The sequence below is a fragment of the Triturus cristatus genome, chromosome 6, assembly GCF_964204655.1.
Source record: "Triturus cristatus chromosome 6, aTriCri1.1, whole genome shotgun sequence".
NCBI classification, from domain to species: domain Eukaryota; kingdom Metazoa; phylum Chordata; class Amphibia; order Caudata; family Salamandridae; genus Triturus; species Triturus cristatus.
This window is the reverse complement of record NC_140589.1, coordinates 244,243,058-244,268,751: the sequence shown is the minus strand read 5'-3', so window position 1 is coordinate 244,268,751 and position 25,694 is coordinate 244,243,058. Positions and strand designations below refer to the sequence as shown.

Below are 25,694 nucleotides of genomic sequence, written 5' to 3'. Positions count from 1 at the left end.
AACATGTTCAAGACCCTGGCTATCCGTGCAGTTTTTCATTTCTTCTAATACTTCTAAACGTTCTTCACATATACACCATAAACCACAAATAAAGTTCATGGCATTACTTCCAAGTTTGGTGTTCATCTGTCCATTAATTGTTGTGTGCTTGATCAATGATGGGTCTTTGAATGTGAGTCATGTTGTCCCCTCAACCCACCCCTCAAATAAAGTGTATGCTCCCAGACCAATCTGCAATAAACTTGGAAAAAGAAGCGACCTAACACATTATCTTGACCATTTTATTTGGGTTTCTTCAAATAAGTCCAAAGTTATTCGCCAATCAAAAATGTGTGTGTGTGTAAATCAACCATAACTACAGTTGCTATAGCTGACTGCATAACCGCAAGCACTGTAAACATGCAGAACAGGATGAAGAAACTGATGTTTGTTCTTTGGATTCTGTGTTAGGCCATTTTAAAGTTAAAGGAGTACAATTGATGCAAATGCAATTAGATTAATTCCCTGATGCTTAATTCTAATAGGAGATTTCCATGTCTCTTTCAGGTGGCGAATGTGCATGAATAATGGGATTGGCTGGATAAGTGGCGGTACATTCGGTTAATCCGCTGTCTGCAGGTTTTTTGATACGACTCACGTAAGTGAATACCAATAACTTATTGCAATTTTGTATTTTTCTGTGATCCAGTACAAATTTACATAAATGTTGGTCTGCTCTTTCCCTCATATGAGTGTAATTTTTATCACAGCATGATGTCTTGGCAATAAATGTGTGAATATTGTTTGAGGAGCACACAATGTGTGAGAACAGCTTCGATTTTTAATAATCTAGACAGGTTTTGCTGAAGGCAAAAATAGAGCACTGTACTCTGTTGAATTGCTGAAATGATTGTATTGCCACAGTCCTGTCTCGTCTGTAATTTATCCAAAATGGAAACTTGAATTGTGTGTAATATTTTCTTCTCTGGGATGGAGGGCAGATCTGCCTTGCAACGTAATCAGTGTATGTTAGTCTAGACAAACATGCAATTTTTAGGTTTCTTGAAGTAATTTTTTTTTTCGGTAAAGATTTATTCTACTGAAAAGTACTCTGGGAACGAGGGAAAAAAACTGAGGGCTAAGGTTGTTTATGAACCCCTGTTGTTTTGTAATCAGCTAACAGAAAAGAGATGGCTGCATGATGATCTGAGCAAATAAGGGTGATGTCTGTCAAGTTCTGCAATCACTGTTAATTACAAAAAAATACAGAAATAATAAACATTAATTGTTTTAGGATTATAGCTAGAAATATGGTGCACAGGCCAATAAAAATTGGACTCGGACCTCGCATTTGCTACAGTCTGGCTCATCTTATAAGTTATTGATTACCAGGTGTAAGTTAAGTACATTATATGCCCATAATCATTCAATCAAGTAGTATTTGTATAGCGTGGCTAATCACCCCAGGGGGTATCCAGGCTCTGTGCTGCAGGTATCGTTTGAAGAGCCAGGTCTTGACCTCCTTTCTGAAGTGGTTCAGCGAGTGTGAGGTATGGAGGTGGAGAGTGTTCGAGGCTCTGGCGGTGAGGTGGGAGAAGGAGCGTCCTCCATAGCGGATATGTGGTGTATGGGCAAGGACAAGCTGTGCGGAGAAGAGGTTTTTGATCGGCTGGAAGACCAGGCGGTGATTCATGTAGTGAGGTCCTTGGTTGTGGAGGGCTATGAGGGCGAGGGTGAGGAGCTTGAACTGGCATCTCTTCTGTACGGGGAAACAGTGGAGGTCTTTCAGATGCTGGGTGATATGTGTCCTCTTGGGGAAGTTGAAGAGCAGTTTGACCGCTGCATTCTTAATGTCTGGAGACTTTCTTTTTTTTTTTTTTTTGAAACCGTTTATTGCATTTTGAAAAAGTTACAGGTATGGGCCTACACCCACCCGGCCGGCCGCTAGAGTGACAAAAGCATATGACATACATACAGTAAGAGTCTCTTGGCGGTGCAGATTGGTAAAACAGGAGACATCAATAGCGCAGGCCGCATAACTCCAAGCCGACAATACGGTTTCCTTTTATCAAGACAGAACAACACAAAAAACCACACCTGCAAGGCAACCCGCAATCCAAAGTGACGGCACGTGCTCCGTAAGTGGGGGATCCCAACCAGCAGCAAAACTCTGAAGAGGGGAATGGGAGTAGATCAGGGACTGGGGAACCACGTGCCCACGGCTGAGGGAGGGGAGTCGGCTAGGGGGACGGAGCTGGCGAGGCAGCCGGTAGCAGTGGCGGCTCACAAATACCCCCGCGGTAGGCGTTCCAGGGGCCCCAGATTTTCACCCACGCCCCAGGCTTACCCCTCGCCACATACACTACCTTTTCACGAAACATACACCAATCCATATGTTCTTCCCAGGCCAACACCGCCGGGGGCCTCTGGGATCCCCACAATTGGGCAATGTCACGCTTAGCTATCATGTATCCCAGAGTCACCCACCGCGTCTGCGGAACCGAATAGTCATTTGGTTCCCACACATTCAGCAAGCATCTCCTCGCTTCAGGCAACAGCGCGACACGCGTAACCACACGCAGAACCTCATGCACACCACGCCAGAATCGCTCCACCTTTGGGCACTCCCACAGTATATGCATGAAAGTTGCCAAAGCACCACAGCCACGCTTACACAATCCGTCACCAGCAAAGCCCATACGTAGAAGCCTTGGCCCCGTCACGTAAACCCGGTGAAGGATCTTAAGCTGGACGAAGCGAAGGCGAGCCGGGATGGCCACCTCCTTCGGAGAGGCCACCGCGGAAATCCAATCCTCGTCGTCCAGTTCCAGCCCGTCGGCAACCCAGGCCTCGCGGAGACTAATCAGCAGGCACGATCTGTCGTTGATCAGTTTTTTATATATAAGGGAGATTGTGCTGTCTGGAACATGGCCATCCAGCACTCTGTCCTCCAGGGGGGAAGACTCCGGGATGGACGCGACATCTGGAAAGACGGAGCCCAGCGCGTGGCGGACTTGTAGGTACCGAAAGTACTCACTGCCTTGCAGCTGAAACTCCGTCTGCAGCGTCTCAAAAGTTTTGAATCCCCCCCTCGTCCAGAGATCTCCCACCGTGCTGATTCCGATCGTGTCCCACTTCTCGAAGCCCTTCGATGTCCACAGGGAGCCCAACCTCTCAGACGCATATAGCGGTGACGCCCGGGTCAAACGGTCCTTCCACCCCATAGCTGCATTAGCCGCGTGCCAGACACGCACCATGACACGCGTCGGTCCCGTCAGACGGGAGTCGGGCGCGCCAGAGTAGAGCGCTCGATTGTAATCGCCACCGGGCAGGAGCATCTTGTCCATTTCAAATGCCGGGTTCAAGGCGGGCCCGTAAAGGCCATGATTAATTGCAGCTAGTTGGGAGGCCCAGTAATACCGTTTAATGTCCGGGAGGGCGACCCCCCCATCGTACCACGGGAGCGTCAATTTAGCCAGAGCAATGCGCGGCCTCCCGTCCCAGAACAGGCGCCGCTGGAGGCCCTCCACCTCACGGAAGTAGCGCGCCGGAACCAAGTCCATAGTGTTCTGGAGGGCGTACAGAAAGCGCGGCAAGGACATCATCTTAAACAAGGCCGCTCGGCCAAGCGGCGAAAGCGGCAGACGCCGCCAACGCGCAACGTCCTCCTTCAGGCGCTGGAGGGGGGGTAGCAAGTTCCGCTCATAGCGGGCCTCCGGGTCTAGAGTAATATATATACCCAGGTACCGGAACCCCTGGGAGGCAATCTGGATCGGGCAGTCCCGTGGTAGGGCCGGAGCCTCCCCGGAAAGCACATATACGCAGGATTTCGCCCAGTTGATGACGAGGCCTGAGTTACGACCGAAGGAGCGCAAAACATCAACCAGGACAATCAGCGATTTACGCGGGGAGGCGAGATACAAAAGGATATCATCGGCGTAGAGGGACACGCGGTCCTCATGCTCGGGGGTCGAGCGGAGACCACGGATAGAAGGGTGCCACCGTAGCCACTCCGCCAAGGGCTCCAAGGCCAGTGCAAACAGGAGCGGCGACAAGGGGCAACCCTGACGCGTGCCCCGCCCCAGCACGAATGGGGCCGAGACTCGCCCATTCACCACCACCTGCGCCAATGGGCCCGAATACAACAATTTGACCCAGCTAATGAATCCCGGTCCAAATCCAAATTTCGCCAGCATCGCCCAGATGTATGGCCATTCAAGCGTATCAAACGCCATGGTGGCGTCCAAGGACGCCAAGATGGCCGGCTCCCGCACAAACGGGACACGCGCGAGCACCCCGTGCAAGCGTCGCAGATTAAGAGCCGTGTTGCGGTGGGGTATAAAGCCAGATTGGTCTTGGTGGACCAAATCGCCCACCACGCCGACCAACCGGTTGGCCAACACCTTGGCGAGGATTTTAGGCTCCGCGTTCAAGAGCGAGATCGGCCTATAGGATGTGACCCGCTCACGGGGTCTCCCCTCCTTGTGGATCACCACGATTGTGGCCAGACGCTGGTCCGGCGGGAGGGAACCCCGCGAGTGGGCCGCCAGGAACATCGCGCGCAGGTGGGGCGCTAGTACATCCGGGCGTAGCTTATAAAGCTCGATGGGGATACCATTGGGGCCCATGGCCTTGCCGGATGCAACCGAGCGAATAGCCAGGGCAATTTTGTCCGAGGTGGGAGGAACGTCCAGCAAATCCCTGTCCTCCACCGTAAGGGAGGGCAGCGCGATGTCCCGAAGCAGGGCATGGGAATCTTCCTCCGAGCAGGGGGAAACCGGGGAGTACACCTCGCGGAAGTAATCCGCGAAGCAGGAGACAATGGCTTCCGGCTCGGTGACACACGCACCATCCATCCTCTCAATCAACGGAACCACACGACTCGCTCTCTCCCTCTTATCCAACCACGCAATCAATTTGCCAGCCTTATCGCCCACATCATACAATCGCCCCTGCTGCTCTCTACTGAGGCCCCTGGCCGCCTCCGTGACGAGGGCCCTATAGGCCGCCTGCTTGAGGTGTAGAACATGCAGCTTGGCATCCGTTACCCCGCTCCCCAGGTCACCCTCCAGTTCCGCGATCTCGGCCTCCACCCGGGTCACTTCCTCCCGCTCGCGCCTCCGGGCATGGGAGATAAAGGAGAGGGCCTCCCCTCTGAGAACTACCTTAAAAGCCTCCCACAGGGAGATGGCCGAAGGGACAGACCCCACATTCTCGTCAAAATATCGCTGTAAGGATTTGATCAAGTCAGCACGAATGGTGGGGTCGCGCAAATACCATGCATTGATTGGAGCCACCCTGCCCTCCCCCCTCGGGAAGACATCGAAATGTAACAGCAATGGGGAGTGATCCGAAATACCCCGCGCCAGATGGCACACCTCCCCCACCCTCCCAGCATGGGCCGCCGGGACAAGGATGTAATCAAGCCGCGAGAGGCTACCATGGGCACCCGAGTGGAAGGTGTATTGCAGCTGTGCGGGATGCTTTAGTCGCCAGCAATCCACCAGGCCCAGCGTGTCTAAAAGGCCGGACAGCCACGCCTGTGCCCGGGGGAGGTCCCTAGGGGGATGACGATCCATAGACCCAGAAGCTACCGCATTAAAGTCCCCCCCAACCACCAGCAGGCCACCCGGAAGGTCCAGGAGGAGGCGCCCCAGGTCCGCAAATGTAGTAGCTTGTAACCCAGGCGGGACGTACACTGATATAAAAATAAACACTCTACCCTCCATTCTACCCACCATTCTACCCACCAGGACAGTGTAGCGTCCCCTCTCATCATGGCGCACCTCATCAATCTCCAACGGGAGCGAGTTCTTGATCATGATACCCACCCCCCGCGAGCCCGAAGTGAAGCCCGAATGGGCCACCAAACGATAGCCCCGCCGATTCATTGCATGAAAGGAGTTACCTATAAGGTGTGTCTCCTGCAGGAAGACAACATCTGGTGAAATACGTTTCAAGTACTGCAGGACCAAACCACGCTTAATCCTATCCCCCAGGCCGTTAACATTCCATGACAACACAGTCAAATCCCTACCCCCCATCGTACGTAGAAGCAATCAGTCGTCCCCCACAGAGCATCTTGAGAGCAACAATACAGTAGCGGGTTTGCCTCGCGGTGCAAACAAACAACACACCCCCCCACCCCCCCATCCCAACAGAACTCCCCCCTCCCTGCACCCCTGCATGAGCCCAGACAGCCCCCCCAAAGTGCAGTGTGCCTGTCGCCCCATAGATGAAAACTAACTAGTCCCCCAGAGTAGGAGGGAAGCCTCCGACAGACCCCGAACGACCTCCATAGGAGGGGAACATATACGATCAATAAATGGTAAAGGAATGTTGTCCAGAGCAAGGCCTATTATTCACCCCTCAATTCTGATCCGGCGGGCCCTCCCCGCTGACCGCACCCCCCCCACCCCCTCGGCCCCGATCTCCAGGCAGAGTGTCCAACCAGTCCCCAGCCGCCTCGGGCCGGTCAAAGAAGTGCGTGCGACCATCCACCTCCACCCTCAGCTTAGCTGGAAAAAGCATTGAGTACTTAAGGTTCAGGTCCCGTAAGCGACGTTTAACACCGAGAAAACTCAGTCTCTGCTTTTGGACCGCCGGAGTAAAGTCTGGGTAGAAATGCACATCCATGTTATCAAGCTTGACCGGTCCCTGTTGCCTGGAGGTCTGCAGGATAGCGTCTCTGTCCCGAAAGTTAAAAATCCGGGCAATGAGAGGCCGTGGCGGGGCACCGGCCTTAGGTCTGCCCCCAGGGACCCGGTGAGCACGTTCCACCGCAAAAAGCTTACTCAGCCCCCGGGGCTGGAGATGGGTAAGGATCAGTTCTTCCACAAAAAGATCTGCCGCCTCCGCCTCTCGTCCCTCCGGCACCCCCACAATACGAACATTATTCCTCCGGGCCCGACCCTCGGAATCCTCCAGTCGCCGGTCCATCAGGGCGCTCGCCTGTCCGAGCCGGCGCACCTCCTTCTGGAGGGCCACCACATCCGTCGTGAGGCTCGTTGTAGTGTGGGCCAGGGAATCGACCCGGTCGTTCGTTTTGGACAAGTCAGCCCTCACGAGGCTCACATCCACAAGGACTGAGTCTATTTTTTGCGCTAGGGTGTCGAAGCGCTGGTCCACCGAGGCCTTCATCTCTGCGATGGCGCCCATGACGTCCCGGAGGGTCAGATCCACCGGCTGAGCAGATGCCTCCGTCGGGCCCGCCGGGGATGTGCGCGATGTCTCCGGAGATCCCTTCTGGAGAGTGTAGCGGTCCATACTGTTGGATTGGTGCGCCGGGCCACGGCGGGTCGTCTTCACCTTCGCCCGGTCGCCATCTTGTTTGGTGGACATGCTTGCTCTCCCACCGTCGTGCCAATCTCCTCGAACGGGCCGATAAACCAGTTCACGGGTTCCGGGGGGGGGGGGAGGGCGACCACTGGACCGCAGGACGACCCACAGCCGGCGGGCCAGCCGGGCACCTGGACAATGCCACACCACCGCACCCCGCTCCGCAGCCCTACCTCGCTTGAGGGCAAGGAGGGCGCAAAAGCGAAAGTGAAAGCGCGGGGTACGCGAGTCGCCCAGCCTTGCCCGCCGCTGTTGTTCACTTTGTCCCCGGATCGCCCCACTACTCCAATCCGGGGGGCCGGCGCGGAGAAGGCCGCAACTTTCGATCGGTGCTCCCACCGGTGTCCGGGGTCCGATTCGAACCCAAAAAACGGGTGGCGCCTCAGCTCGGGTGTACCGACACAGTCCCCTCAAAAAGGGCAGGATATCGCCAGGATTAATTCAGGAGGTCGCGGAGGTCCTCGGGAGCCTCGCACCTACGCGGCCATCTTGGTTGCGCGCTAGGCTCCTCCCCCCTGGAGACTTTCTTAAGTTTGCTGGTAGAGCCGGCACAAAGTGCGTTGGAGTAGTCGAGTCGGCTGGTGATGAGGGCCAGCAACACAGTTTTCCTTATGCTGATGGGGAGCCATCTGAAGATCTTGCAGATCATGTGTAAGGAGGCTAAAGCAACAACGTTGACCTGCCATTTCATGGAGAGTTCGCTGTCCAGTATGATGCTTAGGTTGTGGGTGTTGTCTTTCGGCATGGGGAACCAGGAGTCATCTATAGGGCAGTGCGTCTGCCAAAGATCAAAACTTCCGTTTTGTCAGTGTTGAGTTTAAGGCAGTTGTCTCTTATCTATGTTGCAACCTTTGTCATGCAGTTGTAGAAGTTAGTCTTTGTCAAGGTGGGCTTTGTGGCGAGTGAGAGGACAAGCAGAGTGTTGTCTGCATAGTAAATGATGTTGATATTATGGGATCTGACGATGTCTGCGAGGGGTGTTATTGATAGATATTGAAGAGGGTAGGGCTGAGCCTTGGGCCTCCGCGTCTTTCCATGCATCGGGAATGGTGGTTGTCGATATAGAGATGTTAAGACTCAGATGGTGGTCAGCTGGTTGCCGTTGTCGTTGCTACAGAGGTTGAAAAGTTGTGGGTGCAGATGTCGGTGGGTGCTCCTGAGTGGATGGACTTCATCAGGATGGTAGTAGTTGATGATGTGCTAAGTTGTTCCCATGCGGTGAGTGAGTGAGTGAGTGGGTGATTGGTGGTCGAAGTTGTGAGGTTGCAGAAGAGTTTGGAGGGTTGGGGATCAAAGTGTCTGTAGATGGTTGCTATTTATTTGTGGAAGCGGTCGGCGAGATAGGTCATAAAATTATAGATCCTCGACACAGAACACATATTTGACAATAGGCGCTTGATACAGGAACTTAATTTACTGTTTTGTACCTCATATAAAGCCGATCTCTCCTCTTTCTTAATACAGTACCAGTTGGCTGAGCGGACATTGGCTTCATCTGCTAGACCTGATGGCTGATCATGGTGATGGGGAGCAGGGAGAGACAGTCAGGGGTCGTATGTTGCTGTGCTTCTTATTTACGACCCCAGACAAGCTTACAGTGCACAACTTCTGTCCAGGCTGTTGCTTTTATCCCAATGCTATGCCTCAATCAGTGAGTCTGGTGGCACCATATTTAGTGTGATGCATAAAATGATGGCATCCCAGGAGTCCCCTGGTGGAAGAATGTGGAAAGGCTGCTCCACAGTTGAGTGTTGTAGCGTTTCTACGTAATGAATTAGCAATATGTACAAAATAATTAGCCATACAGAGGTTCAATATATATTTATTTATTGGAGAACATGTAGGCACCACATGCAATTTGCATACAGCTCTAGAAAGCCACCCGTTCGTAATGAGATCATCTTCCGCGTGTGGATGGATGATAGACCCTAGAGCCTAATAGGAATGGACAACTTCAAATTGTCAAAGTATCCTCATCTTCATGAGCACTTGGACGTAAAAGTAGCCGGAACATGATACCTAACTAGAGTTTCATGGATTGGTGACTTGACAAATCAAAACTGTTCATTTCAGCCATGTTTGTTTACAAGAGTCAACCTTGCTCTCTGTATTCACTCTGCAACTGCAAGAAGTATAGAATTTACTTGCTCAAAGTGATTTGGAAACCTGTTAATAAAAAGTCATTTTCGCACGTATTTTTCGATCAAGCTTTAGGTTCTGTGACTCGCTTCTTTGCTCTTCATTGTCTTGCAGACTTCACTGTTAGATTTATGTAAACGCAACGTCAGGAACTTTTTAGTTTAAGGCCTCCGCTGAGATTTCCAAAATTCTTACAAGGGTTTTCTGTCTGCAGACACGCCACAGTTAATTAATCAACCTATATATTTAGAGTGCGCGTGCTCATTGCTCCTTCCAGCAATTGGCCTCGGCCTGCAGGAGGCGACACTTCTCTCTGACTCCCGACACTGTGGCATGTCCTCAGTTCTGTACTGGGAAAGGCTAAAAGTTCTTTGTGTGCGCGTCTCTTTTGGAATGTTCTGATGTTTTGTTGCAGATGGTTTCCTCCACTCATCCGAGGCAGAATTATCGAAATATCCGACTTCTCCGGAGGAGTTGGAGAAGGGCAGCCGAGAATTGCTTACTTTTCTCTGAAACAATCGTCACCATCATATTTCCTTCGTCAGAGATAGTCCGAGAGTTGATAATCTCGTGGAGTCTGCAGATTGCAAACGTGCACTGCTGTCGAACTTCATATGAATGAAGTCTGTTTTACACTGTAGCTCATAATGCATGCATAATATGCCATGTTCTGTGATAGTATTACTGCGTTATTTTGTCATTTTAGCACGTTAACACTGTCTGGGTAAATGTTTCACCTCCTGGTTACCAGTTTAACGCCCAAATAAAGAAGTAAGCTACTGGAAGTTGACCAGTCAACCTTTGCCTTTCCTTTCGCTGCAACGTGTGACCTCTTTTGTCTTAACTTGTGATCTGTTTGAGGTAGAATCCATTTTTTTATCAGCAAATTATGCACCAGATGATGGGTTGAGTCACACCCACACTCGTGCAGAAAGAAGCTAGAAGTGCATAACTCTGGTGGCCCCAGTTTTATGTCACTATAACTTTTCCCAGGATTAATGGTGCATGGTTCCTGAACTGCATTTTTGTACTTCAGAATGTGGGTGTGCCAGCCACTACTAAATGTACTACTCGTATAATGTTTTTTAAATTTTTATTTTGGGCATTTCATATAGTGTGGATCTGGACCCACGGGCAGCGTAGTCTATTTTTTATTTTTTACCTAGAACATTGTTATTACAGCAAGACCTTCTCCAACACGAAGTGAGGTAACTAGATCCATGCTTACATGTGGTGACATCAAGATGTCGATTGATTCCAAGATCAGAATGTGATGGGTAGCAAATGTGAACGTGTATGTGGGAAAGTACTGGGCTGCTCATTTAGTTTTGACAACACATGTTTACATGTTCTCTGTTACATAGCTATTATTTTTTATACCACATATCTCTGTATATAATTTGGGATACAGAGATGAAGTTTCTCAGTAAGGGTAAGCGCCCCAGTATTCGGGCCACACCATGAGGAACCGGGTCACTTGACCACATCTATTTCCCCTTACAATCCAAGTAGCTCATTTTCTTCCACACATACAAATGTTTGATTTATAATTCACACATTGAAATAGAATGCTAGCTTTTATCACATTACCTTTTTGTCATACAAACTTTAAATAATGGGGCTGCCCCATATTAGTATTGTGAGCCTTTTCTACCATTGCACATTTTTGGAGTATTTAGTTTAAGATCATGTTCTGCAAAAAACAGTATTTATATTAGAATGGACAAACAGATGGATCCACAGAAAGTGGCTTCGCTTTTTTGTCTCTTGCTAGGTGGTGGTAGAATTCTAAACGTCAGACGTCACCAGACCTCCTACATACCCCAGTTGATAAATCCGTTTTTGCTGTTCAGTGATGAACGGTGGATTACTCAGAGGCGTCTGCCTTATTACAGATATGGGGGGGGGGGGGCGTCCTCTTCCCCACCCCTGCCCTGACGGAAACACTATTGTCGAGGGCTGCTCCGAGGTGACTTTCTCCCGGGCGGGGCGTTCTCGGCAGACCAAGCCAGCTCCGCGGACGCCGCGTTATCCTCCTCCGGGAGATAAAACTCGGCTCCAGTCGGAATGCACATTTTATTACCAACAGATGCTCCTTTCTTTATCACTTGATGCATCTCGCTAATAAAACCATGAAATTAAAAAGGAATGTGTACGCAAAGTCATTTTTTTGCTCGCGGGCAAAAGAGAACACTGCGTATTTACTCGTATAGTGCTTTCATCTCCCCATGAGTTCCCCTGCTCTGAAAGGGGGCGCGCCAGCCGCACTGACCACATACTAAGATATTGGGGACCTTTTAAGGGCGAGGGGTGTCGCATGGATCCTATCTTTCCCTATCACGCGGCTTCATTTTTCAAGTAGCGGATCCTTCTAGGCGCTACCTTAAAATCCGCTGCAGGCTCTGCTGAGAGAAAACCTACTTCAAAGCGGAGCACTCGTTACCAGCCCGTTTGCTATTATAAATGCTCTTGATACACCCGTTTATGCTGCCGTTGAACCGCAGGTGTCGTCGATTAACAGCCCTCTTACACTACTGTTGAATTATAGTGTCGTAGATTACAAGAGTGATCACAAGCTTGTCTGATAGTAAATTAGTTACAGGCTGGTTTTCGATTAGTATTCGGGCCCTCCTGACAAATGGCCAGTTCATTCTCTACATTAAGCATACGATGAATACATATGTGCCAGCCATTGGAAAGACAATGGAATAAACCATACTAGTAATACGTATCTGGATTACAAAGTAGTACAGAGTTCTAGTTAGCAACAATTGACCTCACACAGCAAGCATCTGTTATTCAGCGCCAAGGTGCCCCTTTGGGGGTGAACGTGCGCTTTACAAATAAACATGCTATGTTGCTATGTTATGTTATATTGCTTCCTTTCTGTAAGTCCAAAGCTGGCCTACCATCTTCGTCAGCGGGTATAGATCAGGTCACACTTCTGTGCTGCCCTACCTTGTTGTGATAGAAGAAACATGTTAGGTTATGAGTAAAATATGTGTCTCTGTTTATATTAGTTGTCGAGGCAGCTCTGCAGGTTCAGCCCTGGTTCAATAGAGTCATGGGACCCATCCAGTAGGGTTCTCGTGGAGTATTACCTGCTTTTGTTTAAATGACAAGAGATGATTTAATGAGCGTACAAAATTATTAATCTTAAAACCATGTATGATCTTGTTCCATTTTCACTCTTAGCAGTACATCCTTGGAAGTAAAGTAAATTTCTCTTCCCAACAATTTTGGCTTCTAACTGCTCTAAGAACCAAGAGGAGATTGGGAGCAGTCTGCTGGTCTATTTCCTCACGGTGCACCGCCGGTTGGCCTTACTACGTGGCAGCTCCTGCTATGTTCTTCTCCACAGCAGCAAATCCTGTTAAGCGGTCCTTCGCCAAGAGGGTATACAGCCTTGTGGAACTTTGGTCAGCTTCAGCCTCCAACTTCGTCACGCTGGAGATTTTCGACTAAGTCGAACTAAGAAATTGTATCTGCGGCTTTGTACAGCTGCTCCCCGATGATGATGATCCTCCTTGGACTGCGCCTGCAGCCTTGCCCCACCAAACTTTATCTTCTCAGAACATTTTTAACAGAATTTCTTCTAAGTCTGAAGGTAATGGGCCACAGGCCCAGTAGCGGCTGGTAGAGAATGGTGTTGGGGGTAAAAAAAAAATCTTACCTGCTCATCACGCCGGTCGCCAGCCGCCGCCTTTTCTCCACATAGGAACCAGAAAGCAAGCACCCAGGCTCCCAGCCAATCATAACGCTGCAATGCATTGTGACTGGTCTGACTGCCATGGTACGGCACCCAGACGGGGAATGGGAGCCTGGGTATGTTCTCCACCCAGGCTGTAATGCAGCCTGGGCGGAGAACATTTAAAGTGAGCATGTAAGGTTTGGCCGGCCGTAAGTGAGTAGTCTATGGATGTGTGAGGCTCTAGAGCAATAGAGGCTGATGCCAGTTGATTGTAGGCCAAATTAAATGCTTGAGTTGGACTGGATTGGATAGGTTAGTCATGGGTATCTATGCTCATGCATCCATTTTCATATCCTAAGAATTTGCACAGTATCAACCACTTCCCTTCTGTGGCAGTGTTATCATTATGTGATAAGCTCGCCACTTTAAGGTCATTGTGCTTCAAATAAAGAGCTGTCCAAGCTCTGGACACTGGACTTTACCTGTGATTTATATGATGATCAACCCGTATCCCATCTTTGCGAATAATATGGTCTCTTCTAACAACCTGTTTACATGATGTTTTAAAGGCTCTTTTGTTCGTTTTGTGAACACGCCCATGCAGATTGCATTTTGTAATATGAAAAACTAATGCATATTCTACATTCTTACTTGTTAACCTGAAATGCATTTGTACAACTTACATAAAAAAAACCTACGTGTCCAATGGACTGACTTTAGAAAATACTGTTGACTGAATTTCTTACCTTAGTCATCAAAAGAAGAGAAGAAACAATTGAAGTGTGAAATTACTTAATTAAACATCAGTAAAATATTTTTTAAATATTAGATCTTGTTATGGGAATGCAATTTTGATTTCCTGCCTGCTTGAATTTCTCACTGAATTCCTTGACTCCACCTTTGAAAAAAATACGCAAGTGTGCCATTGCCTTAACTGAAAGTTTTCTTTCTATGACGACTTTATCTGACCTAGTTTTTGAAAATCATCCTATTAAGAATATGTCTCATATGGGAACTATTTCTTTTATGTTTGGAGGTGAATCATAAAAAACACCATTGACTGCAAGAATTTCCATGCCGTTCATCACTCATAATATCCTTTCATAAGTTGAAGTTTCCCAAAAGGACAATGTTCTCATAACACAAAGGGTTTGCAGAGATGGCATCACATTTTTGTAGTGTGTCAGTCTGCCTGGGGGCCCATAAAACGAGAATATGTTTGAAGTAAAAAGGCACGAACGTGCTGCAGATGGCTAGATGCTAAAAGGCAGTTACAATATTATGTTTGAAGAGCAAGCAACTTGCTCATAAATGTGTCTTGTTTTTATACCTTTACTGCCTATAGTAGTTGAGATGCCAGTGCTTTATAATAAACAAAGGATGCAAAAATAATTAGCTTTAGCAGTACTGTAGTAAAATGCTTCTGAATCTTATACCTTCTGCATTTAAAGAATGAAAAGTGGGGTCAGAAATCCATGCAGAATTACCAGAACTACTCTAAGCACAGAAGCTGGTTTGTTAGTTTATTTTTAATGTGCAGCAATGCCAGAAACCCAGTTGCAAGACATTCTGCTAGTGCCCTGCTTAATGAGCAGATGGCCTAATCCGGACATTTTCGTTTGCACGAGTTTGGTCTGCATTCTTTTCTTTGTCTGAGTTTGAGGGGCCCCCAATCTAGGGTCCCCTCAACCACAAGGGTCATGCTCCCCAAAAATAGCCTGAGTATGCACTTGGATACTAGAGAGCCTAAATTAGTCTCACCACTGTCGGGGATAGACCTCCCCCATTAACTCATTTCCCAAGGTCTTAGATGGTAGAAGCGTGACGTTTTCGGGTGCAGAAGCTGAACCCACATGTTTTGCGTACTCGTCTCCGCTTGTAAATTTAGTCCAGTGTCCTTTAGTAAATGTTTGTTAGAAACAGGGTCTCTAGTTGGCAGGGGTATGCACCCTAGTCCAAGTAGGGACCACCGGTTCCGACAGGGTGCGTCTCAAAGTACCCTAGACCACCCTCTGGTAGCTTGGCGCATAGCAGGTAGGCTAAACTCAGGAGACTATGTGTAAAGTATTTGTGTAACACACACACCCACAAGAACACAGTGAAACCCACAAATGGGCACCGCACAGGTTATTTTAGAAAAATATAATTATCTCTATCTGGGTTTTCAGTAAGACCAAATCAATATAAAAAGAAAAGTCCACGTATGTCATGAGCCTTCTTTGGTAGTGTCTTTGATAAGAAGAAGGAAAATAAACTTGCATAAGGGAACAAGTTTGTATAAATGTTAGATTCTTTTTCCTGGGGGCGCGGGACCCCACTCACTCTTTGGTTCAAGTAAGGTGTCTTTCAGCCAAAATACTGCCAAAGGGATTATGTTTTCAGGGTTAATATACCTCTGCCGTACTTATTGTAAGAATGCTGCCACCAAAAAGTCAGACTGTAACTGTTAATCGGCTGTATTTAGTTCAAGAGTGTTGCCGCAAAAGTCAGGCAGGCAATGTTAATCGCCCCCGCTGTATTTAGTGCGCTGGCCCCGGTCTCAGCTGATCCGGACGGGAGGCCACGAGCTCTCTCCCGCAGTTCCGCACCTCCCCCTCGCCTCAGGTAGTAACACGCACGCACCCTGGCCCAAGCGGTTACCTGGAGGGGGCACGGTCTCTCCTTCTCCTGGCACCGGCAGCACCTGGTCACGGGGACGGGTCGGGAAGCCTCACGCTTCCTCTGCTTCGGCACGGCTTCCCTGGGTAACGCTCTCCCGTTGCTGGGCAACTCCCGGCACCAGTCCCAGCGTGGCTCCCACTCTGACGTCAGCGGGGGAATTCACGCGCTGCTCCCGAGGTTCCCGGGCCGGCGGCGGTGATTTCTGGCTCACAGCGCTTCGGGTTACAATGCAGTTAGGTGCCCGGGCCGGCAGCTGTGATTTCTGGCATATACAGCGTTTTCCCCGCAGTGCTTTCACGTCCCCAGGCCGGTGGCGGTGCAGTTGGCAAACAGCGCTTTTCTTGGGCAGTGCTCTAATTTCCCCAGGCCGGCGGGGCTGAGTGCGGGTACGTGCACACAGCGTTCCGGGTGGTGGTTAAAAACTGTTTCTCCCTCGCTTCCAGTGTCATAGAGGCAGCCCTCAGGAGCATAGTGGTTCTTCTTTAAAACAAGGCAGTCCCACGTGCACAGCGTTGCAGGGACAGTCCCTGAAATGTTTATAGTCCAATAACCAGGGGCCAGTCAGCAAAAATAATGGAGACACTCTGGAGTTCCCTCTGGCAGGGTGAGAGCAGCAGGGCAGCTCAGCTAGTTGGGGCAGCAGTTCCTGGGAGCAGTCATCCTCAGTAGACCGTGGCAATTCTCCTGGCTCAGCAGTCTTCACTCCAGCAGAGTTTCTTCTTAGTCCAGTGGTGTAACAAGGATGTGTGGCCAGTACCCTCCCTTTATACCCTGGTGCCTAGTCACTAGAAGGGGGCAGAAGCTTCTGGAAGGGTCTAGGGGGTTCTGGGGAGTTCCCCGCCTTCCCTGACCTGGCTCCTGGCTGTCTACAGTGACAAAGGCAGGGTCGTTAAGCCCATTGTGGGGCAGCTGGACCCAGCCTATTCATTTGTAAAGGTGTGAATCAACACTACCTCCTCACAGCCCATGAAGGCTATCCGCATGCAGATGGGAGGGGGGAGTTTGCAGTGCACAAACTAAGTGCAGGCAGGAAAATGTCCACTTTCTAAAAGTGGGATGTCTACAGCAGTAGTGCCCAAACTCCATATATCACTAGAAAGGGTTCCCCTCTACGATTCCAACCATACCAAACACAACATACTTCCTATGTCCCATTCAGAAGTTATCCCATAGGGGGGTTCCCAATGTTAGCCTATGGAGGGGTAGGCCTGACTGCGGTAGCGGGGGCCTGTGGCAGGTATGCCAGTGTCACCATGTTTTTAGGGGAGAGCACCTCCACCTTAGCACTGTTTAGCAGTGGTAAGGTGCCCAGAGTCGTAAGTCTAACAAAAATGTGCGGTCAAGTGAAAGGCATCAAGGGCAAAAATGTAGGGGGAGACCACCCTAAGGCTGACAGGTCCAACAGTTTACTTTTGTGTTCATTGCTTATATGAATATCTGAAAACATATGGATTGCGTTGTCCTGATAAACGTGACTTGCAGAAGGAGTGTGGATTAAAGATTGCCTGCAATCGCCTTCAGTATGACTTTCTTTGGTGCAACCCATAGATGCTCGTAAACACCTTGGTTTATAATCAGTGAACGTGAGCTGGAGGATGGCTGCTGCCCACACCCATTTTCTCATTATGCACCTTTGTGACCAGGCCTTGTGTACAGGGTCTCCCACCACAGCATTACCCCAGGACAATGTACCTCCCGGACGGTCACCATATAGGCACCATTCCTGTTAGTGCATTCTGGGAGCAGGACAAGATCTTTACTACCCTGCATCCTATCTGAGGTGATAAACGCTGTCCCAGTCTGACTGGTTGGATTTTTGAGCTCTGAAGATCACCATTTGGATTCGGTTCAAACAATTAAACTTGTTTCCATGGATATCATTTTAAGCACAGGAACTTTCTCCTTATATTGATTGTAGTAGTTGAAATGCTAATGACATTAGGAAAATAAACAGTCACCTTATATGACCGCCCTACTTGACATAGCAGACAAGAACATCATAGGTTTATCTCACTGTGCAGATTGCCTTTATGAATCACATTACAAAATCAAAGGCAGCGTTGTAATATGTAGGCGAACACTACTAAAATATTCTGTGCCTCTTTTGTGCAGACTCAAGTACATTATCATTTAGACCACTACTAACGAGTGCGAAACCACCTGGGGCCTTGTTTGGAACTGACCTAGCAGCAAAAGCATCAACGGTAAGATGGGGACCACTACTGACGGCAGCTCAGTAGCTGGAGGACCAAAGCCAGAGGAGAAGGAGCATGACCCTCCGGTCAAGGTGTGACAATAACTGATTGCTGTGTGGTCAAGTGAATGTTATCCCCACAACAAAATTACAGCAACTTTTAGATTTCGGAATTCAGTGTGAGAATGTTGTAGATTGACACATTAGTGACTGCAGCAGTACACAAAAGCCAGAATCTACCCCATGAAAAATAGGAGCCGGGGAGAAGCATGAGAAGTGAATGAAAGGGATGATGCTCAGAAACCTGAAGGAGAGCCTTTGGGTTGTCCACTCAAGAAGTAGTCTACGAAATTAGCCCTCCCTTCTGAAGTACAGACCAGCCCAACCTCTTCCTGTTTTTTTTATAGAGAAGTAAATAGCTATCGACTGTCTAAAACAAACGCTATTGCACCTAGGTCCAACTAGATTGTGGGAAGTTACTTTGGCTATAAATCGATAACTTATATATCGCTCATATGGGCCACATATTGAAAAAAAGAGATTAAGCCTGCTAGTTGTAGGCTTACATCAATAATGTCTTTAGAGCTATTTACTTGATGCAGGATTCACAAAAAAACAAGTCGGATACATGGACATATTCACAAGTGATGGATTTACAGGTGTACTCCTCCTTCTACGACCATAAGCCGTTCACTGGTGAGCAATCCTCACCTGCACATACAATTGTTTTTCTTCTGCAGTAACACCTTCCCCAGCGCCCACTGAACGCTTTCAGGTGTTAGGGATACTTCATCACTTGAGATGCCCAATTTCTCCATGCTTTGTTGCTTTGTCTCAAACAAACGCAACATTTCCGGGGGCCACCTCAACTGCCTCATTGATATAATTCTATGATTATAATTGGGGAATGTTAAGCCACCTGGGAGCAGTAGCTTTGCTGATGTAAGTTAAGTATGTAAATCCTAATGTCCACAGATCAGGTCCTTCCGTTTGCTCTGTTAAGTGATGCTTTTTGCAAACGCAATTAAAAATGATCTGCCCAAAATGGTTAACTAATCAGTCTTTTAAGGCAAATTACTTTTCTTATGCATGTGGTAACATGTCAGATATCACGTCGGATAACTGGGACAATTGCTGTGTTCTAGTGTATGCATTGCAAAGTATATTAATTGTATATATTTCACCCATTGGTCAGTTCACGCCAGTGTGCAGTCTACTTTGCTCTGTATACTGATGTACTTTGATATGAATGTATTCTCCCAAAAATCTCCGAGACTCTTTATAACCCTCAAAGCCAACTCTGAGATCATCATTTGCACATTTTTTTTGAGTGTAGGTGTGACTTATTCTGAACTGCCCTATTCTACTTCTTGGTAAAGTAGCAAAATAACACCCAAAACCTTTCCCAACTTGGGAAAGAGCTGAAGGCATACCTCGTCAAAGAAATCAACGTCAACAATGCACTAACAGCCCACTTCCTCTCTCAGAACCTGACGCCACTCCAGTCAGTGACTATATGCCTGCCTTTGACACTATACACCAATCCACTGCATTTCAGCAACAAATCTACATACCATAAGAGGTGTGCAGTCAACCTAGTACACACCTGGCACGCGATGCACTATTGTCTATCCTCCGAACTGTTGGGCTACCAGCTTGAAATCGCAGCTACTCATGGAAGACGGCTTAATGAATCTGACTGTCAGCATTACTGTGCTACAGGAATCAAATGGATACCTTATTTGTAGGTCTGCTCATTCCCTTTGTCCTCTTATTGAGGCCATCCTGTCCCTTGAGGGTCGATTCAATGGCAGAGCAGACTGGACCAGTGGGGGTGGTTGACCCAATTAGGTGCAAAAGAGACAAGTGAAGGAGATAAGCATGGTCCATAGAGAATGCGAAAATAACACCAGAATGCTTAGTGTGAATTTAATCTCAGAAAATTGTTCCCTTAGATGCCTAGAGTTCCGCTTCATTGACCAGTTCATAGAACATAAGTAATTGAATGGAATATTCGAACAAGCATTTCTGTTTGCACTCTGACACCTATAAAATATGTGCATGTTTGAAATGGTTCATTTCAAATGTATTAGTAAGAAATAGGCAAAGCCAATTAAACTGCAATGAAAACCAATGTTGGTGTTTGGAAAACGTGGTTTCCTAATCTTAGCCCTTGCGTATTAGGTTGAATTCTCTGACAATCCTTGCTTTTCCATGCACCTGTAGCATCTTCCATAGAATTTGCCTTGTCCATTCTCCAATCTTTACTTAAATTATACCTCATCACTCGGTGAGGAAGCTGTTGCTCCTTTGATAACGCTTTCCTTTATCTCAGTCTAACCACTCCTCCTCCTTCCTACTCTCTCCATGCTATGATGTCCTGGTACTTAGACTGGGATCTAAGGCCCTTAATTTGAGTTTGGCGGACAGGGTAATCTGTTGCAAATGCAATGGAGTATCTGATCGGCCAAACTCTTTGTCCACCCGCCTCATTAAAGATGAGCAGACCATGAGCTTTCTATCATCGAACCCCTAGAAGACTGAGTTGATAGAAAGCTTCCTCCAGGGAACTGACATAAAAAACGTGATGACCCACACAACAGAGAAAAACTTCTTGGGAGTTGGGGTCATTGTTTTTTTGTTTATCACAAACAAACTACAGCTTTGAAAGTATTGTCTGAAAAGAAAAAAAAAGTTTAAAAGTTAGGTGAATGACCTCCAAAACTGGTGGTGGCCGTCCACCAAAAGTATTGTACTTTGTATGGAACCACTGTGATGATGGCTCCTTTCTTGGTACAGAGCTAACCGCTGGGTGGGGGGGGCTCCACTCTAAATGTATTGGATGGTAGTCTGTCAGGGTGGAGGAGGTACTGCCTGTCAAAGTCTAAATCAGGCCTTAAATCTTTTGTCTTACATTACTCCATACAATATATCTTCAATATGACTTCATGTACTCACCTCTGCATTCAGTAATCTCTGTGTTATCGCTCATCACTCTCTGTATTACATTTTGACTTCTATTCATGTGCTGTTCGACTATGTGCAGCATTCTGACTTTCTCTGTACTTAGTTCCTGCTAAAAAGAACCTCAACAATAAATATAAATTTGTGGACAAAATTCACCTAATCAGAATATGGGACACTATCGAACAGTGAATTTCGGTTACTACAGTGAAAAGTGTTGATGTATTAGTAGTTTTGCACAGTCATTAATTTAATATTAAGGGTTGGAAATTGGGGATTCCTAGGGAAGAGGGATGGTAGGCGGCATGTCGAATGAGGTCAACATTCACAAACTAAATAACCGTGGACTTTGTATTTGCATACATTCCCAGAGTCTTTTCCACTAAATTTGCCCCTTTACATTTATTGTAAATTGGGGGTGAAAAAAGCTCCACACTACCCCCTAACCCATAACTTAGTAGGCTGTAGAGGAATCCTTTTCTCTGCCAGGAAAAAAGCTTTCCATTTTGCGAAAAATGGAAAAAAGAAGTGAAAATATGCTACTATGCCTGAGTTTTCCTACACGTTTCAGTGAAACAAAGTGAGTGTAGGGGAAGAGGAGACTGACAGCTCACTCAAGCCATACACCCCCCCCTTATGAGTGTTTACATTGCATATATAAACGAGTTTACGGTCAGAGGAAAGGATATTCAGGGACAAAAAAACACTGAATATTTGCTGGGTATCTCATAGAATGGTGTGACAACTTTGCCAGTTTCTTCAATGACAAAATCACAAAACTAGAGCTCTCCCATGAAGATCACAACCAGTCATCCAGCTGAAACCCTACTCCCAGAAAGGCAGATACCAGCACCCCACTACCTCCATGACCATCCTACCAATGATCATTCCACAGGAAATCAAAAGATAAAATCAAAAACAAGAGCCCCTCATAACACCTAAAAGCTGGAAGATGTTCAACCCAATCTCCGAGAAGGACATTTCTGCTCTGTTGGCCAAATCCAAATTCTCCTCCCACCTTGTGGACCCCTCTCATCATCCCTGGTAAAAATAAAACTCAACCATACCCTATCCCCCCTTTGGACTAAGATCATAAACAGCTCCCTGATGACTGGAGTGATGCCAGACTGTCTCAAACTCGGCAAAGTCATGCCACTCCACAAAAAACCATGGAGCTGACCCAAACGACCTCAACAACTTCAAACAGATCTGTTCGCTCACAACTAAACTAACACATCGACAACTACAATCTCCTAGAACCTCATCAATTGATCTTCAGAAAGGGCTACAGCACAGAAACGGCTATTCTGAACATTGTGGATGACCCAAATAAATCCCTCGACACAGACAGATGCTGCCTGTTCATACTCCTAGATCTATTTGCAGCCTTCCTCACGGTCAATCACAAGCTTCTCTTGGAGTCCGCGCAGAAAGTGTGGTCCTTCACTGGCTCACATCTTTTCTATAACACCGCATTCAACAAATAAAAATAAGCAATCTGACCTCTGACGCAATATCACTTGGGGTGTCCCCCAAGACTCTGTCCTCTCGCCTACACTGTTAAATATCTAATTGGAGCCCCTCGCTTTCAATCTCAACCATGCAAACATCACCTTTCACCTATAGGCCCATGAAAATCAATCAATCAGTTATTTGTAGAGCATGCTACTCCCCTGTGAGGGTCTCAAGGTGCTAGAGGTGGTGGGGGGTGACGCAGCTACTGATCAAACAGCCAAATCTTGAGGAGTCTCCTGAAGGTCAGCAGGTCCTGGGTCTGTCGCAGGTGGATGGAGAGGGTGTTCCATGTATTAGCAGCGAGGTGGTAAAATGACCTACTGCCGGTGGTCGTTCTGGCGAGGTCAGCGGAGCGAAGCTGGCGGTTCGGGGTGTAGAAGGTGAGTCGTTCGTTGAGGTAGGCGGGTCCGGCGTTATGGAGAGCTTTGTGCGCATGGGTGAGGAACTTGAAGGTGATCCTCTTGTTGATCGGAAGCCAGTGCAGGTCTCTTAGGTGGGCGGTGATGTAGCTTTGGCGGGGGATTCAGAGACGTGCGCAGGCATTTTGTATGCGTTGGAGTTGTTTCTGGAGTTTGCCCATGGTTCCCCCGTAGAGGGCGTTGCTGTAGTCCAGCCTGCTGCTGACGAGGGCTTGGGTGACCGTCCTTCTGGTTTTGGTCGGGATCCATCTGTAGATCTTGCAGAGCATGCGGAAGGTGTTGAAGCAGGAGAAGGAAACCGCGTTGACTTGCTGGGTCATAGAGAGCGTTGAGTCCAGGATGAACCCCAGGTTGCGTGCGTGGTTGGTGGGTGTAGGGGCAGCTCCCAACATGTTCGGCCACCAGGAGTCTTCCCATGCGCAGGGGGAGGAGCCGAGGATGAGGACCTCCGTTTTGTCCGAGTTCAGTTTCAGATGGCTGGTCTTCATCCACTCTGCGACTGCTTTCATTCCCTCGTGAAGGTTGGATTTGGCGGTGGCTGGGTCCTTGGTGAGGGAGAGGATCAGCTGGGTGTCGTCTGCATATGAGATGATGTTGAGGGGGTGTGCTCGGACGATGTCGGCGAGCGGTGCAGACTTCACATTTTTTATCACCCCCCAGGCAAGAATGACACCTTCAAGAACCTCCTCATGGAAATCATCACAGCCACGGTTTCTCCTAACTCTAATGACATTTTCCTTGGCGACTTCAACCTGCATTGGAACGATCCTAAGGACCCTCAGGTCAACGCCATCAGAGAATTCTTGGCTGATCAAGCCCTTACCCAAGCCTGCTCTCTCCCTACTCATTCGAAAGGTGCCACCCTAGACTGGATCATTGCCAAGGAATCAGCGGTCAAACTTACCTCTATTGACCCTTATGATTGGTCTGACCACCACACCATCACCTTCCTCCTGCCTAGTAGCCATAAGACTTGGACACCACAACCCGTCATTCCCTAACGATGGGTTAGAGACACCAAGAACCTTGACCAAGGGAAACTGGCTGCGCGCTGTGAGACCGACCTCACCCCCCCCCCCCCCCCCCCCCCTCAGTGCACCTCTGTCAGCAACCTAGCGGATCATTATTTTTCAACTATATCTGACATTCTCGATGACCTGGCTCCACTAAAATTAAAAAGAACCCAGACCAGAGACAGGAATCCCTGGTTCAACGGATCCCTCAGCAAGGAGAGGAGATCCCTTCGACAGACTGAACGAAACTGGAAACACCCGTCAGCAACCCATCTAAAACTTCTCCGCCAGGCCAGAAATGCCTACAATAAGAAAATCCTCAACTCTAAAAAAGAATTCTTCAGAACTGAACTTGAGAACGCCAAGAATCGACCTCGCAAGCTGTTTGACTTGAAGAAACACCTAAACCCCTAATTTCTAGCGAGGAATTCTCATCCTTCTTCTGCGACAAAATCTCTGCCCTAGGAAATGAACTTAAATCCGCAACTCACCACCTAAATCAAAATCTGTCGGCTCTACCTCTTCTGTCCGCGCTGTCTTCCCAAACCTCACCCTAAAACCAAGCGCACTGGTCCAACTTTAAAATCTATGACAAACACTCTATCTCGAGAATCCTTGCCTCCTTAAACCCGAACGATCACTTAAATGATCCTCACCCTTCTAACTGCCTAGCTGCCGCCTCTCACGCCATCATCCCTTCCTGGACCTCAATAATCAACGCCTCCCTCCTACAGGGCTCAATTCCTGATTCTCTTAAGGCTGGCCAAGTTGTCCCCATCTTAAAAAAACCTACGTTGGACCCGACTTCCGCCGACAACTATAGACCCATATCCAACATCCCACTCCTAGTCAAAGTTCTGGAAAAATATGTGCAACAGCAGCTGAGCCTACACATCACCAACTTCTACCTTCTAGATGACTTCCAATCCGGATTCAGACCTGGACACAGCATGGAAACCACCCTCCTCCACATTGTGGATGACTCCCTCCAAGCCCTTGACCAAGGCAAAACCTGTCTCCTAATCCTCCTAGACCAATCTTCTGCCTTTGATACGGTTAACCACGAAATTCTCCTTGAACGCCTCAAACTCAGGATGGGTTTGGATGGCACCATCCTTGAATGGTCTAGATCCGTGGTACTCTTAGTACGGACCGCGGGCCACCAGCGGCCCGGCAGGCCTTCATTGGCAGCCCGCAGACCTTGCCATGCCGTTTTTACATTGCCAGTGAGGCCGACAGTAAGATGACCGCACCAGCACGTAGTGAATACGTATTAAATAATTATTCACTACGTATGCTCCTGCAGCTATCTTCTGTGTTTACTGCCGGCCCCTGCGACCTCACACATGTCAGTCAGAAAGCTTCTTAAAAGGCCTTTAAAGTCAGCTGTAAGCATTTTCACAGCTGACTTTTAAAGGGCATTTTGTGAAGCTTCCTGTTTCGTGTTTCCTCTCCCGCAGCCTCTACTCCACCCACAGAGACAGACACACACAGGCACAGAGACACACACACACACAGGCACACAGAGACAGAGAAAAACACACATTGACACACACAAAGACAGAGACTTACAAAGACAGAGACACACAAAGAGACACATACACAGTGACAGACACACACACACACACCCAGACATACACAGACATACACATACACACACAAAGACACACACACACACAGAGACACACAAAGACAGAGACACACAAAGACAGAGACACACAAAGACAGAGACACACAAAGACAGAGACACACACAGACAGAGACCCACACAGACAGAGACA

At 48.2% G+C, this 25,694-nt stretch overlaps 1 protein-coding gene across 2 annotated transcripts in view; it reads left to right on the top strand.

Annotated features, from left to right (window-relative positions):
• The window catches only part of KLHL29 (kelch like family member 29), a 1,101,789-nt gene that overhangs the window by 171,845 nt on the left and 904,250 nt on the right, over window positions 1–25,694 (top strand). For both annotated transcript variants that reach the window (XM_085610611.1, XM_085610612.1), the window contains exon 2: window positions 547–637. The gene's annotated coding sequence lies outside the window, so the exon portion shown is untranslated. The remainder of the gene's footprint in view (window positions 1–546; window positions 638–25,694) is intronic.